Source organism: Mustela erminea, chromosome X, assembly GCF_009829155.1.
Source record: "Mustela erminea isolate mMusErm1 chromosome X, mMusErm1.Pri, whole genome shotgun sequence".
NCBI lineage: Eukaryota > Metazoa > Chordata > Mammalia > Carnivora > Mustelidae > Mustela > Mustela erminea.
Genome location: NC_045635.1, coordinates 55,980,240 through 55,999,655, shown reverse-complemented (window position 1 = coordinate 55,999,655; position 19,416 = coordinate 55,980,240).

Genomic DNA, 19,416 nt, shown 5'->3' with positions numbered 1-19,416 from the left:
CTGGTTTTTAAAAAATTAAAAAAATTAAAAAGAACGAGACTAGTGGGAACAAATTAAAATAAAAGTTGTATCTATGAAATATACAGGTTTTAGGGCAATACCAGGAGCTTAATATCTTCTTTTCACCTGAAATTTGGGTTTTACAGTTTTATGGGGACCCCTGTGGTGGTTGTTCTCTCGTTTTTTTTTGGCTGGTGTTTTGGGGGAGGGGCCTGCTGTATTGTTTTTCAGGCAGTCTTGCTTGGGTTGAGTCCTCCTGCCCCCTAGGCTCTGAGGAAACTTGTTTTTCAGGCTTTTGTTCTCTGGAGGATTTTTTGTTTTTGTTTTTGTTTGTTTTCTTTTCCCTTTTTGGCTTTTGGCGACTCTTTGGAGGTTTAGAGGAAAGCAAACTGTGCCCAAACTTTGTCTCAGAGAGAAGCCTCCATCTGTTCCCTTCTGGGTGGTCTGGAGCACACAGACTCCCCCTCTGCAACCTCCCACTGGCAAAGCATATCCCCAGCCATCCTCCCAGGGGTCACGCAAGCTCCTGCTTGTCTCAGTACCTTGGTGCTACTAAAACCACAAGTAATATTTGTCCAGGGAGTCTGCTTCCGGTGGCTGCCTATTCCTGGGCCTTTGCCTGGGCAGGTCCAGACCGCCGGAGAGATCCCAATCAGAGACAGCATGCGGAGATTTTCACACCTGCCTGGGTTGGAAGTGTTGAGACTCAAGGAAGATCCTAGAGACCACAGACAGGCTCCTGCATGGATCTTTCTCAAGTGAGGGTGTGGAGCATGGCTCAGGCCCCAGTTGCACTGCACATGTGTAGAGTGCAAAAGGCTCTGGTTCTAGAGAGCTGTGGCTGCTGTCCACACCAGACTTTCTCAGGTGCATCGGTGGCTCAGGGACCACAGCCTGGAGGCTTCGCTGTACTCTCTGGAAAAGGTGGTCGCCAGCGGTGGCTGTCCTGGGTCCGTGGGCTTAAGCCCATGCCCATGACTCCCAATTCCACCGGTTGCCCCTTAAGATCTTTTGCTCTTTTTGAGTGCTTTTAACAAGACTCTAAGTTAATGCTGGCCTCCAATCACAGGGCACTCTCTTACGGGGGTATTACTTTCGAAAGGATCACTTCTGGTGGCTCCCTTCCCCTTCTGTTTATCCTCTGATATCCTCTGATCATTCAAAACTCCGCTTTACCTCACCACTGGTGTCTTCTGCCCCTGTAGAGATCCAGAAGTGTATAATCCTACATCTCAGGCTGATTTCATGGGTGTTCAGAGTGTTCTGGTAGATAATTAACTCACTTTAGGGGACTGATTGAAACAGCATCTCCTACTTCTCCGCCATCTAGCCCCCTCACCCCACTTTCATTTGTTTTAAGATGTTTTTATTTCCCTTTTGATTTCTCACTTACCCATAGGATGTTCAAAAATGTGTTGTTTACTTTCCATTTACCTGTAGATTTTCCACCTGTCCTAACTTTGTTGATTTTAATATTCATACCATTGTGTCAGAAGAGAGATTTGATAAGATTTTAATTTTCTTAATTTTTTAAGACTTATTTTGTGTCCTATTATGTAATCTATCCTGGAAAATATATTGTGTGTGCTTGAGAAAAATGTTCATTCTGCTACTGTTGGATGGAATGTTCTATATATATGTCTAGTAAGTCCAGTTGATCTAAAGAGTGCATCAATTTTAACGTTTTATTGTTTATTTTCTGTCTGAATGATCTATTATTGAGAGTAGACTATCATAGTCCTCTACCATTATTTTATTGTTTATTTTGTCCTTCAGATTTGCTTAATATATTTAGGTGCTCTGATGTTGGGTATTTATATATTTATGATTGTTACATTTCCCCTTTTTTTTTTAAGATTTTATTTATTTATTTGACAGATCACAAGCAGGCAGAGAGGCAGGCAGAGAGAGAGAGAGAGAAGGAAGCAGGCTCCCCGCTGAACAGAGAGCCCGATGCGGGGCTCGATCCCAGGACCCTAGGACCATGACCTGAGCCGAAAGCAGAGGCTTTAACCCACAGAGCCACCCAGGTGCCCCACATTTCCCCTTTTTATTAAAGTATAGTTGATATAGTGTTATATTAATTTCAGGCATACAATATAATTCAACAATTCTATACATTACTCAGTGCTCATCACAATAAGTGTACTCTTAGTCCCCTTTATCTATTTCACTCATTCTCCCACCTACCTCCTCTTTGGAAACCATCAGTTTATTCTCTATATTGAAGAGTCTGTTTTCTTCGTCTCTTTTTTTTTCCCCTTTGTTTAGTAATTTGTTTGCTTTTTAAAATTCCACATATGTCTTCTTGATGTATTAGTTCCTTTATTATTATAAAATGACTTTTTTTTGTCTTTTGTTACTGGTTTTGCCTTAAAGTCTAATTTGTCTGATATAAGCATAGCTATTTCCACTTTTGTTTTCCACTTGCTTGAAATAGCTTCTTCCATCCCTTCACTTTGAACCTATATCTCTCCTTAGAGCTGAAATGAATCTCTTGTATGCAACATACATTTGGGTCTTTTAAAAAATCTTCCCTGCTATCATGTGCTTTTTGATTAGTGAATTCAATCCATTTACATTTAGGGTGATTATTGATATATAAGGATTTATGTTTGCCTTCTAGTAATTTTGTATCTACATTTTTTCTTTTTTCTTCCATTTCTGCATATTTTTCTAAATTGGTGCTTTTTCATGTTGGTATGTTCTGTCTCCCTACCTACCCACCCCCCTTTTGCTTCATCCATCAACTCTAGATTTTTACTTTGCCATTAGCACCAGGCTTATATTAAACATCTCATAAAAAGAACAATAAACTTTGTATTGATAGAGCTTTATTTTTATATAGTTTCTAGCATTTACTCTTCCATTTTTATTTTTTGATGCCACAATCTACCTCTTTTTATGCTCTGTATTTGTTAACAAATTACAGTAGCCATTATTTTTTTAAAGATTTATTTATTTATTTGAGAGAAAGCATCAGTGTGGGTAGGGGCAGAAGGAGAGAATCTTTATGCAGATTCCCCATTGAGTGTGGAGCCTGATGCAGGGTTGGATCCCATGACCCATGAGATCATGACCTGAGCCAAAACAAAGAGTTAGACACCTAACTGAATGAACCACACAGGCACCCAGCTCTTGTTATTTCTAATACTCTTTCCTTTAACTTTTCTACTATAGTTAAGTGGTTAACATTCCATTCTAATATACAGTTACAGTTTTCTCACATCTATTGAGTATTTTCACTCACTAAAGCGTTGTGTACTTTCATATGTTTTTATGTCACTGATTAGTATATTTTCTTTTCAGCTTGAAGAACCCCTTCTCGTATTTCTTATAAGTCAGGTCTACTACTGATAAGCTCTTTCGGGTTTTGTTTCTCTGAGAAATTCTTTCTTCTGCATATCTGAAGGATAACTTTGCCAGATAAAGTACTCTTAGTTGGGAACTTTTTTGTCTTTCAACACATTGAGTATGCCATTCCATTCTCTCCTGACCTATAGAGTTTCTGTTGAGAAATCTGCCCATAATCTAATGGGAGTTCATTTGTAGGTTACTTCCTTTTTACTCTGGTTGCCTTTGAGATTCTTTATCACTGATTTTTGACAGATTCATTATGTCTTGGAGAAAATATTTTCATATTGAGATAATAGAGTGTTATATTAGCTTCATGTATTTATGTGTCCAAATTCTTCTCCAAGTTTGGGAAATTCTCAATTATTATTTCTTTTAATAAACTCTTTGCCACTTTTTCTCTCTTTTCTCTTCCTGGAATTCCAATTATTATAATATTTTCCTTTCTGATAGAAACTGAGCTTTCATACGCTTCTTCACTTTTAAAAGAATCTTACTTCTTTCTTCTAACTGAATTATTTCTATATTACTATCCTCCTGTTCACTTATTCCATGTGGCCTTCTCTATTACTGATGCATTCTATTGCATTCTTCTCATTTCTTGAATTTTATATATAATTAAAATTATATCTAATATATTAAATAATATATAATTGAAATTACATAATATATAATCTAATAATTATATAATACAATATACAAATATATAAAATATATTAAATAATTCTCTATAATATAATATATAAATATATAAAATATATATTATATACTTACATATACTATATATAGTTTTTATGTTTTTATTTTTATATTTTTACATGTTTTTATATGTTTTAAATTATATGCATATAATTTAAAATCTCTTTGGTAAAGAATTCCTTCTGTTTATTAATTTCATTCTTGACTTCATTGGATTATGTTCTGAGATTTCTTATAGTCATTGGATTTATATGAAAAGGTTATTTTGAATTCCTTATCAGTTCACAATATTTTGTGCCTTTGAGTTCAGTAGTTGGGGGATTACTGTTTTCTTTTTTCAATTCAATATTTGTTTAATTTTTCATGGTGTTTGTAGGTTTGTGCTTCTGCTTTCATGTTTGAAGTAGCAAACTCTTCCTTAACTAAAGTTTTTGTCTTCTTCAGTTCTCACGATTCAATAGGCTGGTTATTTGAAACACTTTTAATATTCCAGAAGGTGGTGCAATAGCTCAAGTTTGTAGTTTCTCCCTGGCCCACTGACTTTGGCCTATTATCTGAGGACCCTGTTTTTACCAGAGCTCGCTCTCACAGATACAGTCTGGAGCACTTACAAGGAAATGGCAGCAAAGTTCGGAAAGCTGTAGATTTAGCAGTTGGGGCTTGGATGGTGTCCATAGACCTGGTGGGGACATCATCAACTGGTGTACTCCCAGAAGTTTATGGACAAACTTTCTGCTGAAGTCCTGAAGTAGGCAGCAAGAAACATGTTCATTTAATGTCTTTTGATGTTTTTACTGTGTCCTTCCAGTTCTCCTTTTTCTCCCTCCCCCTAGTCATTGAGGTACTCACTCAGCAATCCAGATGCTTCTGGAGAGAAATGTGTTTTCTTCAGCTGCAACCTACATAACTGGAGTAGGCAGGCAGCTACCCATTAATTTTGCTTTTACATTCTCCTGGAAAAGGTTATCACTTTCCATCTCCTCTCCTGGAGAGACTACTGCTACTGCTGCCAAAAGTCCAGCTCCTTGAAGTGTCATCCTAGGGAGTGGGCTACCTTGACAAGTTTTTCTCTCTCTTTTGCATTCAAACTGGTCTCTATCCCCTTCCAGTAGTGTGCTGGAATTCCTCCTCAGGCAGGCTGGACTTCAAACAATTCTCCTGTTCATAGGTATATGCTAAGATTAGCATTCTTTAGGTTTCTACCTCCCATGATGTTAGGGGTGGGTAGGTCTGGTATGCCTACTGTCTTGGATTTACAATCCTTACCAAGATATTCTTTGTTTATTTCAGATACACATGTGGGCTAGAAACCTTCCATGTCCCTTGATATAATGTGCAGAGGAATTTTTGTTTGGTTATGGATGTCTAATTAGTTGTTTAAAAAGAGGGAAATAAAAGAGGAATGAGGTACACCATCATGATGCTGACATCCCTGGTGATTATTTTTATCAGATATATTTTTGTTCTAAAATCTTCTTTTACTCCAAAGAGAAATTAAGATGGTGTAGAACGAGGGGAACCCTGGGCTTTCCTTGTCCTTTGAACACAGCTGTATTGAGGTCAAATCACTTGGAACACCCAGGAAATTGATCTGAGTGTTGGAGGAAGGATCTCCACAGTTGGAAGGAAACAGTGTGGCAGAAACAAGGTGCATGGAAGTAAACTGGGGGAGAGAAAAGCTGTCCTGCTAAAGGGAGGGAACTTTTCTGCAGGGAGAGAAAAGAGAGGGAGGGAGAGTGGGGTTAAGGGGGTGCAGCACTGAGTTCAAACAGGAAGCACACCTCTCAGAACACAGATTAGGGAGCCAGGTGGGGCAGGAACTGAGTGGCACAGGTAGTTTGCAAACAGTAACTAGACTGCAAGTTCTGAGATCTTGGAAGTGCATGACTTTTGCTGGGGCTGAGCTGTAGGGTGAACACCTGGAGAGAAAGAGTGCTCTGGTCCAGAAGGAAACACAAAGTGGTGTAGGGTTCTCCAGGGTCCCACTGGGAAAGATCATTCCTCTTCCTAGAGTATATTTGGAAGAGGGTACATTGCCTCTCCAAAAACAAAGAATCCTGAAGTCTCCAGCAAAAGATCTTTCCTAGGCAGGGGACAAAGGCATGGGCAGAGGGTGGATAACCTTGTTACTCCTTTTTATGGAGACATAACGCAGATTCTGTGCACTGCACAAGCAGGGGACTGTTTTTCTGTGACAAAGGACACTTGTCAAGCACAGCAAGCTTCTAATCTGGAGGAGGGAGCAGATCTGAGCAGTGCCAGCTCTTTAAGATTTCGAGTTTTATATCCCAGCGTGTTCAAAAGATAAAATGCAGGAGATTTGGAGTTTTGAATCCTAGTTGTGCCAAAGATAAAACTCAGAGAAGCTGGCTACTGGGCACACAAAGGGTCCATGCTTTTTTGTGAAGGCTTCCTGAACAGGAGCGGGTGAGAGATTCTCTGTCCGGGGACAAGACCGTGGGGTGTCACCATTTTACCACCACTACCAAAATGTTTAGACATAAGAGAGTAAGGCAGTGGCCCCCAGTAGTGATGGGAGCCACTTATATCAAACTCTGCCCCCCTGTGCATGGCAAGTGTTTTGTTGTTGTTGTTGTTTGTTTGTTTGTTTTTACTGGGCAGGATTGACTCTGAGTCACTATAGCAGGCTTCTCTCCCAGAAGAGCAAAACAGGCAGCATGCCAAATTCACCAAATCTACTGATCATACAGTGCTTCAAAGCATCCTTTTCAGTTCAGTGGAAATAGTACCAGTCTCTTTTTTGTTTTGTTTTGTTTTTCTTATTCTTTCTTTCTCTTCTGAAATCAAGGTTATGGTTTTTTGTTTGTTTGTTTGTTACTTCATTTCCTTTTTTCCTCTCTCTTTCCCTCTCTCTTTCTGTTTTTTTGTTTTTGTTTTTTAATCAAGCTTCTTTTTTTCTTTTATTTTTTCAACTTTTTCCCTTTCCTTTTTCTTTGGAATCAGGTTTTGGTTTTTGCAGTTGTCTGTTGATTTTTCTTCTTTTATTCCCTTTCTTTTCTCTTTTGTTTGGAGCAGGATTTTTTCTCTCTTTTTTTCCTTTTTCTTTTCTTCCTTTTCCACCAGGCTTTATTAGACAAGTCAAAGCATACCTAGATAAAGGTCCAAGCACTCCCCACTGCAAGCAAGGAGGAGCTCTGAGGAAGACTGACCTGTAGTAAAGAGCAGCCAAAATATAACAGCACAGTGCACACAGTATATACCATGAACACCTCCTGAAGTGCCAGGCCATGGACAGTGTATGATCTGTTTTTAATATAGTATTACTCTGAAGTGCATGAAACAACAAGTTTTCATAATACACAAAAGATAGAAACTTAGCCAAAATTTCAAGATGGAGGAATTCTCCCCAAAAGAAAGGTCAGGAAGATATAACAGCCAGGGGCTTCCTGAAAACAGATATAATCAATATGTCTAACAAGAATTTAGATCTATAGCCATAAGACTACCAGCTGGACATGAAAAAAAGAAAAAACACAGAAGACACCACAGAAATGCTTGCTGTTGAGATGAAAGATATAAAAACTAGTCAGACTGAAATTGAAAAAAAAAGTTATAACTGATGCAAAACAGATTGGACATGAGAAGAATGATAATTAAAGAAGCAGAAGGAGGATATGTGATATAGAAGATAAAATTATGGAAAGTAATAAGCCTGAAAAGGAGAAGGACAACTATTAGATCTTCAATATGGACTTAGGGAACTCAGAGATTCCACAAAGTACAATAATATCCATATCATAGTAGTCGCAGAAGAAGAGCAGGGAAAAGGGGCAGAAAGTTTACTTGAACAAATTAAATCTGAGAACTTCCCTAATCCAGGGAAGGACACAGACATTCAGACCAAAAGACACAGGAACTCCCCTCAAAATCAACAAAAACATGTCCACCCCATGTTGCATCATAGTGAAACTTGAAAAGTACAAAGGTAAAGATAGAATTCTGAAAACAACTAAGGAAAAGGTCCTTAACCCACAAGGCCAACAGCAGACCTGTCCACAGATACCTGGCAGGCCAGAAGAGACTGGCATGATGTACTGAATGCATTAAATGGGAAAAAATATGCAGGCAAAAATACTTTATCTAGCATGACTGTCATTCAGAATAGAGAGATAAAGAGTTTCCAACATAAGCAAAACCAAAGGAGTTTGTGAACACCAAACCAGCTTTGCAAGAAATATTAAAGAGGACACTTGAGTGGGAAAGAGATACCAAAAGCAACAAAGACTAGAAAGAAACAGAAACAATCTACAAGAATAGCAACATTGACTGGAAGAGATTATGCTGAGTGAAATAAGTTAAGCAGAGAGAGTCAATTATCATATGGTTTCACTTATTTGTGGAGCATAACAAATAACATGGAGGACATGGGGAGATGGAGAGGAGAAGGGAGTTGAGGGAAATTGGAAGGGGAGGTGAACCATGAGAGACTATGGACTCTGAAAAACAATCTGAGGGTTTTGAAGGGGCGGGGGTTGGAGGTTGGGGGAACCAGGTCGTGGGTATTAGAGAGGGCACAGATTGCATGGAGCACTGGGTGTGGTGAAAAAATAATGAATTCTGATATGCTGAAAAGGAAAAAAAAAGGTTTAAAAAAAGAGAACAGCAACATTGGAGGTAATACAATGACACTAAATTCATATCTTTCAATAATTACTCTAAAGGAAGAGGACAATATGCTTCAATCAAAAGACACAGAATGGAAAAATAAAAATAAAATAAATATAAAATAAAATAAAATAAAAATAAAAAAGACCCATTCGTATGCTGCTTACAAGAGACTCATTCTAGATCCAAAGACACTCTCGTTTTCAAAGTGAGGGGGTGTAGAATCATTTGTCATGCTAATGAACATGAAAAAGAAAGCTGCAGTAGCCAAACTTATATCAGATAACCTAGATTTTAATACAGACTATAATAAGGCATGAGGAAGGACACTATATCATAATAAAGGTTCTATCCAATAAGAAGAGCTAACAATTATGCCTCTAACTTGGGAGCACCCAAATATATAAACCAATTAATAATGAACTTAAAGAAACTCATTGATTAATAATACAAGTATAGTGGGGGACTTTAACATCACACTCAGCAATGGGCAGATCATTTAAGCAGAAGATCAACAAGACAATAAGGGCTTTGAATGACACACTAGACCAGATGGAATTCAGATTATTCAGAGCATTTCATCCTAAAGCAGCAGAATACACATTCTTTTTGAGCACACATGGAACATTCTCCAGAATAGATCACATTCTGATTCACAGATCATGCCTCAATAAGAACAAAAAGATTGAGCTGTTACCATGCATATTTTTAGACCACAATGTTATGAAACTTGAAGTCAGCCAAGAGAAAATGTTTGGAAGGGCCACAAATACATGGAGGTTAAAGAATATCTTACTAAAGAATAAATGGGTCAACCAGGAAATTAAATAAGAATTAAAAAAAATACATGGAAGCAAATGAAAATGAAAACACAACACTTCAGAACCTTTGGGATGCAGCAAATGTGGTCCTAAGAGGGAAGTGTATAGCAATACAGACCTTCCTCAAGAAGCAAGAAAACTCTCCAATACACAACCAACTTTACATCTAAAGGAGATAGAAAAAGAACAGCAAATAAGCCTAAATCCAGCAGGATAAGGGAAATAATAAACATTAGAGCAGAAAAAACAAACAAAAAACAGTAGAACAGATAAATAAAATTAGGAGCTAGTTTTCTGAAAGAATTAACAAAATTGATAAACCAGACTTACCAAAAGGAAAAGAGGAAGGACATTAATAAATAAAATCACTAATGAGAGAGGAGAAATCACAACCAACACCACAGAAATACAACAATTTTAAGAGAATGTAATGAAAATTTTATGTCAATTAACTGGGCATTCTGGAAGAAATGGATAAATTCCTGGAAACATATAAACTACCCAAAGTGAAAGAGGGAGAAATAGAAAATTTTAACAGATCAATAACTGCCAAGAAATTGAATCAGTAATCAAAAATCTCCCAACAAACAAAGGTTGAGAGCCAGATGGCTCCCCAGGGGAATGTTCCCAAATATTTAAAGAAGAGTTAAACCTATTCTTCTCAAGTTGTCCCAACAATAGAAATGGAAAGAAAACTTCCAAACTATTTTTATAAGGCCAGCTTTAATTTGATATCAAATCCAAAGACCCCACTACAAAGGACAATCACAGAACAATATCCCTTTTGAACATGGATAAAAAAATTCTCAATAAGATGCCAGCAAATTGAAAGGAACAGTACATAAAAAGAATTATTTACCATGATCAAGTGGAATTCATTCCTGAGCTGCAAGGGTGGTTCAGTATTTGCAACTCAATCAATGTGATAAGTCATATTAATAAAAGAAAAGATAGGAACCATAAGATCCTCTCAATAAATGCAGAAAAAGCATTTGACAAAGTACAACATCCTTTCTTGATAAAATCCCATAAGAAAGTAGAGATAGAAGGAACATAACATCATACAGACCATATAAAAAAGACCCATAGCTAATACCCTCACTGGGGGAAAACTGAAAGGTTTTTCTGTAAGGTTAAGAACACAACGGGAATGTCCACTATCACCACTGTTGTTCAACATAGTACTGAAAGTCCTAGCCTCGGCAATGAGAATACAAAAAAGAAATAAAAGGAATCCAAATCTGCAAGGAAGCAGTGAATTTTTCACTATTTGCAGAGTACACGATAATCTATGTAGAAAAGCTAAAAGACTCCACCCAAAATTGCTAAAACTGATAACAGGAATTCAGAAAATTTATAGGCTATAAAATCAATGCACAGAAGTGTGTTGCATTTCTATACACCAAAAATGAAGCAGCAAAATGAGAAATTAAGTAATCTGTTTTCTTTACAATTGCACCCCAAATCATAAGATACTTAGGGGGATGCCTGGGTGTCTCAGTTGGTTAAGTGTCTACCTTATGCTCAGGTCATGATCCCAGGGTCCTTGGATTGAGTTCCACATTGCTTAGTGTATAGATAGATATAAATATAGATATACAGATATAATGGAATATTACTCAGCCATTAAAGAGAATGCAATATTGCCATTTGCAATGACGTGGATGGAAATAAAGTGTATTATGTTAAGCAAAATAAGTCAGTCAGTAAAAAATGAATACCATATGATTTCACTCATATGCATAATTTAAGAAACAAAAGTGATGAACATAAGGGAAGGGAAGGGAAAATAAAATAAGATAAAAAACAGAGAGGGGCAAACCACAAGGAACTCTGAACTAGTGGTGCCTGGGTGGCTCAGTGGGTTAAGCTTCTGCCTTCAGCTCAGGTCATGATCTCAGGGTCCTGGGATAGAGCTCCACATCGGGCTCTCTGCTCAGCAGAGAGCCTGCTTCCCTTCCTCTCTCTGCCTGCCTCTCTGCCTACTTGTGATTTCTCTCTCTGTATCAAGTAAATAAATACAACTTTGAAGAATAAAAAAAAAAGAAAGAAACACTGAACTATAGGGAACATATTGAGGGTTGCTGGGGGGAGATCAGTGGGGAAAGGGGGTAATGTGGTGGTGGACATTAAGGAGGGCACATGATGTAATGAGCACTGGGTGTTCTTTGCAGCTGATGAATCACTAAATTCTACCCAGAAACTAATAATACACTATATGCTAACTAACTCTAATTTAAATAAAATCTTGAAAGAAAATCTTAAGAAAAAAATCTTTTAAAAAAACTTCATTTACTCCATTTTATACTTTCCATTTACCCACTGGAAATCTTTCTCTTTCTGCTAACTTCAACGTTTTCATCTGTACTTCGTAAAATTTGGCTATAATAGTTGCTTCAGGGGCATCTGGGTGGTTCAGTGGGTTAAAGCCTCTGCCTTCAGCTCAGGTCATGATCCCAGGGTCCTGGGATCGAGCCCCGCATTGGGCTCTCTGCTCAGCAGGGAGCCTGCTTCCCTTCCTCTCTCTCTGCCTGTCTCTCTGCCTACTTGTCATCTCTGTCTGTCAAATAAATAAAATCTTTTAAAAAAACAGTTGCTTCAATGTTTGTTCAATAATTCCTACATCTGGATTATCTTGTAGGCAGCATCTATTGATTGTGTTGTCCCTGGAGAATTATGCTCATGTTCCTAGTTCTTTATATGTTGAATAATTTTGGGTTGTATTCTGCACATTTTGAATATTATGTCATAAGAATCTGGGTATTGTTAAAAGTCTCTTGGTAATATTGATTTTTTTCTTTGTTAAAATTTTAATTCCAGTGTGGTTAACAAACAGTGTTACATTAGTTTCTGTTGTACAATATAGAGGTTCAACAATACCATATATTAGTCAGTACTCAAGATAAGTGTGCTCCTTTTCTGCTCCTTTTCTCTTTATTTTTTTTAAAATTTTAATTCCAATATAGTTAACATGCAGTGTTTTGTTAGTTCCAGGTGTACAATATAGTAACTCAACAGTTCCATAATTCACACAGTGCTCACCATGACATGTGCCCCCCTTAACCCACATCACCAATTTCACCCATCACCCCACCCACCTTCCCTCTGGCAACCAAGTTTTTTCTCAATAGTTAAAGAGTCTGCTTCTTGGTTTCTCTCTCTCTTCCCCACCCCTTGAACATTCGTTTTGTTTCCTAAATTACATGAGTGAAATCACATGGTATTTGTCTTTCTCTGACTGACTTATTTCACTTAGCATTATATTCTCTAACTACATCCCTGTCCTTGCAAATGACAATATTTCATTTTTTTATGGTTTCCATCTCCTGGTTTGGGCTTTTATTTCTTCTTTTTATAGACCTGTAGGTGTAAAGTTATATTGTTTTTTTGAGATTTTTCTTGCTTCTTGAGGTAGACCTGTATTGCTATAAAATTTCTCTTAAATTTTGCTGCATCCTAAAGTTTTTGAGCCAATGTATTTTCATTTTCATTTGTTTCCATGTATTTATTAATTTATTCTGTTATTTCCTGATTTACCCATTCTTTGTTTATTAGTATGTCCTTTAACCTCCATGTATTTGTAGTCTTTCCAGATATTTTTCATTGTGTTTGAATTCTAGTTTCACAACACTGCATTCAGAAAAAAAGCATGGTATGACCCATATTTTTGTATTTGTTGAGGTTTGTTTTGTGGCCTAACATGTGCTCTTTCCTGGAGAATGTTCTCTGTGAACTTGAAAAGAATGTGTATTCTGCTGTTTTCGGATGGAATGTTCTAAATATATCTGTTAAATCCATCTGATCTAGTGTGTCATTCAAAGTGATTGTTTCCTTTTTGATTTTCTGTTCAGATGATCTGTTCATTGATTCAAGTGGGATATTAAAGACCCTTGCTACTATTTTATTATTATCAATTCATTTCTTCATTTTTGTTATTAACTGTTTTATGTATTAGTGAGCTCCCATGTTGAGTGCATACACATTTTAATTTGTTATATCTTCTTGCCAATAAGATTGGATTGTACCTTTCCGTTGTCACTTTCCCTTGTCAATTATTACATAGTGCCCTTCTTTGTCTCTCAGTACAATCCTCGTTTTATTTTTGTTAAGATTTTATTTATTTACTTGACAGAGAGAGATCACAAGTAGGTAGAGAGGCAGGCAGACAGAGGGGGAAGCAGGGTCCCTGTTGAGCAGAGAGTCTGATGTGGGGCTCCATCCCAGGACCCTGAGATCATGACCTGAGCTGAAGGCAAAGGCTTAATACACTGAGTTACCCAGGCACCCTGCAATCCTTGTTTTAAAGTCTATTTTGTCCAATATTATAATTGCAACTCCAGCTTTCTTCTTTTATTATGTTAGTCACCATACAGTACATCATTAATTTTTCAATGCAGTATGATTCATTGTTGGCATATAACACCCAGTGCTCCTTGCAATATGTGCCCCCCTTAATACCCATCCCATCACTGGGCTAACACATCTCTCCCCTCCCCCAAACCTCTAAAACCCTCAGTTTGTTTCCTAGAGTCCATAGTCTTTCATGTTTCATCTTCCCCTGTGATGTCCCCCCACCCATTTTCCCCTTCCTTCTCTTAATGTCCTCTGTGTTATTCCTTATGTTTCATATATAAGTGAAACCATGTAATTGTCTTTCTCTGCTTGACTTATTTCACTTAGCATAATCCCCTCCAGTTCCATCCATGTCAGTGCAAATGGTGGGAATTCATCCTTTTTGATGGCTGAGTAATATTCCATTATATATATATGGACTGCATCTTCTTTATCCATTTGTCTCTTGAAGGGCATCTTGGTTCTTTCTATAGTTTGGCTATTATGAACACTGCTGCTATGAACATTGGGGTGCATGTGCCCCTTCTTTTTATTACATATGTATCCTTGGGGTAAATAGTCAGTAGTACAATTGCTGGGTCATAGGGTAGCTCTATTTTTAATCTTTTGAGGAGCCTTGGTACTGTTTTCCAAAGTAACTGCACCAACTTGCATTCTTACCAACAGTGTAAGAGGGATCCCTTTCTCCACATCCTCTCCAACATTTGTTGTTTCCTGCCTTATTAATTTTTGCCATTCTAACTGGTATAAGGTGGTATCTCATTGTGGTTTTAATTTGAATCTCGCTGATGGCTAATGATGTTGAACATTTTTTCATATATCTGTTAGCCATTTGCATGTCTTCTTTGAAGAAGTGTCTGTTCATGTCTTCTGCCTATTTTTTGACATGATTATCTGTTTTTTGGGTGTTGAGTTTGAGAAGTTCTTTATAGATCTTGGATATCAGCCCTTTATCTGTAGTGTCATTTGCAAATACCTTCTCCCATTCCGTGGGTTGCCTCTTTGTTTTGTTGACTGTTTCCTTTGTTGTGCAGAAAACTTTTATCTTGATGAAGTCCCAAAAGTTTATTTTCGCTTTTGTTTCCCTTGCCTTTGGAGACATGTCTTTTTTTTTTTTTTAAGATTTTATTTATTTATTTGACAGACAGAGATTACAAGTAGGCAGAGAGGTGGCAGAGAGAGAGGGGGGCAGCAGGCTCCCCGCTGAGCAGGGAGCCAGATGCGGGGCTCAATCCCAGGACCCTGGGCTGAAGGCAGAGACTTTAACCCACTGAGCCACCCAGGCGCCCCTGGATGTGTCTTGAAAGAATTTGCTGTGACCAATGCCAAAGAGGTTATTGCCTATGTTCTCCTCTATGATTTTGATGGATTCCTCTCACATTTAGGTCTTTCATTCATTTAGAGTTTATCTTTGTATATGATATAAGAGAATGATCGAGGTTCATTGTTCTGTATATAGCTGTCCAGTTTTCCCAGCACCATTTATTGAAGAGGCTATCTTTTTTTTCACTGGATATTTTTTCCTGCTTTGTCAAAGATTAGTTGACCATCATATCTGTGCTATTCTATTCCACTGATATGTCTGTCTTTGTGCCAGTACCATGCCATCTTGGTGATCATAGCTTTGTAATATAGCTTGAAATCAGTCAACATGATGCCCCAGCTTTGTTTTTCTTTTTCAAAATTTCCTTGGCTATTTGGTGTTTTTTCTGGTTCCATACAAATTTTAGGATTGTTTGTTCCAACTCTTTGAAAAATACCATTGGTATTTTGATCGGGATGGCATTGAAAGTATAGATTGCTCTGGGCAGCATAGACATTTTAACAATATTTATTCTTCCAATCCATGAACATAGAATGTTTTTCCATCTTTTTGTGTCTTTTTCGTTTTCTTTCAAAAGTGTTCTGTAGTTTCTAGAGTATAGATACTTTATCTCTTTGGTTAGTTTTATTCTAAGGTATCTTATGGTTTTTGGTGTTATTGTAGATGGAATTGATTCCCTAATTTCTCTTTCTACAGTTACATTGTTAGTGTATTGGAAAGCAACTGATTTCTGTACATTGATTTTGTATCCTGCCACATTACTGGATTGCTGTATGAGTTCTTGTGATTTAGGGGTGGAGGTTTTTACTTTTCCACATAAAGTATCATGTCATCAAGGGAGGAGAGGTAGTTTGACTTCTTCTTTGCCAATTTGAATGTCTTTTATTTTGTTGTTGTTGTTGTTGTCTGATTGCTGATGTTAGGACTTTGAATACTATGTTGAACAACAGTGGTAAGAGGGGGTATCCTTGTTGTCTTCTTGACCTTAAAGGAAAAGCTCTCAGGTTTCCAAACTGAGAATGATATTTGCTGTGGCCTTTTCATAGATGGTTTTTATGATATTGAGGAATGTTCCCTCTACCCCTACACTCTGAAGAGTTTTAGTCAGGAATGGATGCTGTATTTTGTCAAATGCTTTTTCTGCACCAATTTAGGGCATCATATGGTTCTTGTTTCTTATTAATGTGTTTTATCATATTGATTGATTTATGAATTTTGAACCACCCTTGCATCCCAGGAATAAATCTCACTTGGTCACGATGTATAATCTTTTTAATGTACTGTTAGATCATATTAGCTAAGATCTTCTTGAGAATTTTGGCATCTGTATTCATCAGGGATATTGGCCTGTAATTTTCCATTTTGATGGGGTCTTTGCCTGGTTTTGGGATCAAAGTAATGCTTGCCTCATCGAATGAGTTTGGAGGTTTTCCTTCTGTTTCTATTTTTTGAAACAGCTTCAGAAGAATAGATATTCTTTGTTCTTTGAATATTTTGGTAGAATTCCCCTGGGAATCCATCAGGCCCTGGACTCTTGTTTTTTGAAAGGTTTTTGATCACTGCTTCAATCTCATTACTAGATATTGATCTATTCAGGTTGTCAGTTTTTTCCTGTTTCCATCTTGGTAGTTTATAAGTTTCCAGGAAGGCAACTATTTCTTCCAGGTTGCTTAATTTATTGGTATATAGTTATTGATAATAATTTCTAATGATTGTGTTTATTTCCTTGGTGTCAGTCATGATCTCTCACCTTTCATTCATAATTTTATTAATTTAGTTCCTTTTTCTTTTCTTTTGGCGAAGTCTAGCCAGTGGTTTATTGGTCTTATTAATTCTTTCAAAGAAACAGCTTCTAGTTTCATTGATGTGCTCTACTGTGTTTCTGGTTTCTAATTCATAGATCTCTTCTCTAATCTTTATTATTTCTCTTCTTCTGCTTGGCTTAAGCTTTGTTGTTCTTTCTCCAGTTCTTTAAGGTGTATAAAGTATCCTTGACTGCGTGTTTTTCTTATTTAGTACACTGAATATGTTTTTCCAGCCCTTTCTGGCTTGCCAGGATTCTGTGGACAGAATTTTCATTGGTTTCCATGAATTGTTCAAGGACTTCTTTGATTTCCTTTTTGACCCAACCATTCTTGGGGAAGATGGTCTTTAGCTTCCAATATTTTAACTTCTTCCAAACTTTTTCTAGTGATTGAGTTTCGGTTTCAAATCATTGTGTTCTGTGAATATTCAGGGAATAATGTCAATCTTTTGGTATCAATTGAGACCTGATTTGTGACCCAGTATGTGGTCTATTCTGCAGAAAATTTGATGTGCATTCAAGAAGAATGAGTAGTCTGTAGTTTTGGGGAGGAATGCATCTGATCCAATGTGTCATCCAAAGCTCTTGTTTCTTTGTTGATTTTCTTCTTAGATGATCTGTCTGTTGCTGAGACTGGAGTGTTGAGGTGTCCTACTATTAGGGTATTATTATCAATTTGTTTCTTTATTTTGGATAACAGTTGGCTTATGTAGTTAGCTGCTCCCCTGTTTGGGACATAGATATTTATAATTGTTAGATCTTCTTGTTGGATAGACCCTTTAAGAATGATATAGTGTTCTGTATCTTTGACTACAGTCTTTAGATTAAAATCTAATTTGTCTGATACGAGAATTGCTACCATAGCTTTCTTTTGAGGTCTGTTGGCATGAAAAATTGTCGTCCATCCCCTGACTTTCAGTCTGGGGATATCTTTAGGTTCAAAATGAGTCTCTTGTAGACAGCATTTGGATGGGTCATGTGTTTTTATCCAATCTGCAAACTCATGCCATTTTGTGGAAACATTTAGGTTGTTCATGTTGTGAGTGATTATTAAAAGATATGATTTTATGGCTGTCATGTTGCTTGTGAAGTTCTTTTTTCTATAGAATGTCTCTATAAATTTCTGGTCTAAATTGCTCTTGGGGTCTTTCTTCTTTTATAGAATGTCCCTTAATATTTCTTGCAATGTCGGCTTAGTGGTCAAACATTCTTTTAGTTTCTCTGGTCTCAGAAGCTCTTTGTCTCTCCGTCCACTCTGAATGACAGCTTTGCTGGATAAAGTATCCTTGACCGCATGTTCCTCTCATTTAGTACACTGAATATGTCTTGCCAGCCCTTTCTGGCTTTCCAGGATTCTGTGGACAGGTCTGACGTTATTCTGCTGTTCCTCCTTCTGTACATAAAGAATCTCTTCCCCTTCACTGCTTTCAAGATTGTTTCCTAGGTGGGGCGCCTGGGTAGCTCAATGGGTTAAAGCCTCTGCCTTTGGCTCAGGTCATGATCCCACAGTCCTGGGATTGAGCCCCACATCAGGCTCTCTGCTCAGCAGGGAGCCTGCTTCCCCCCTCTCTCTCTGCTTGCCTCTCTGCCTACTTGTGGTCTCTGTCTGTCAAATAAATATTTTAAACAAAAGATTGTTTCATTGGATCTAAGATTTTCAAGTTGTACTATTATATGTTGTTTCATGGGTCTGTTCTCACTGATCTTGGGAGGAGTCCTCTCTGCCTTTTGGACATGAATGCTTATTTCCAAACCCAGATTAGGGAAAATCTTAGCTATGATTTGCTCAAGTATATCTTCTACTAGACATCTCTCTCTCTCTCTCTCTCTCTCTCTCTCCACCCCCTCAAGGTTCCCAATAATTCTGACATTGGAACATTTCATTGTGTCATTAATCTCTCTCAGTCTGATCCCTTGGGCTTTAATCTGTTTTGCTCAGGCCTCCTCAGTTTCCTTCTTTTCTACCATCTTATCTGCTATCTGACTAATTCTTTCTTCTGCCTCTGGCAGTCAGAGTTTCCAGTTTAGACTACATTTAATTTGTACATTTTTAAGTTCAGCCTGTTTAGATCTCATTTCTGCCCTTAGAGTTTCTATATTATCTTTAATACTTTTCTCAAGCCTATATAACAACTTCATAATTGTTATTCTGAATTCTATTTCTGACATCTTGCTTATATCCATATCCATTAGGTCTGGGGCAGAGGCCACACAGTCTCTGATTTTTCTTTTGTTGGAGGTTCCTCCTCTTAGTTATTCCATTGAAGGGTGGTTGAGGGAATGTAGAGATTCCATAGTATTAACCACAACCCAGACAAGATGCACCTGTTTTATAGGGACCTTAGGGTTGTCATCCTTTTGTTCTTCCAGCCTGTCTTCTGGGGGAGGGGACTGCCACACGGTTACTCAGGCAACCCTGCTTGGGCAGATTTTCT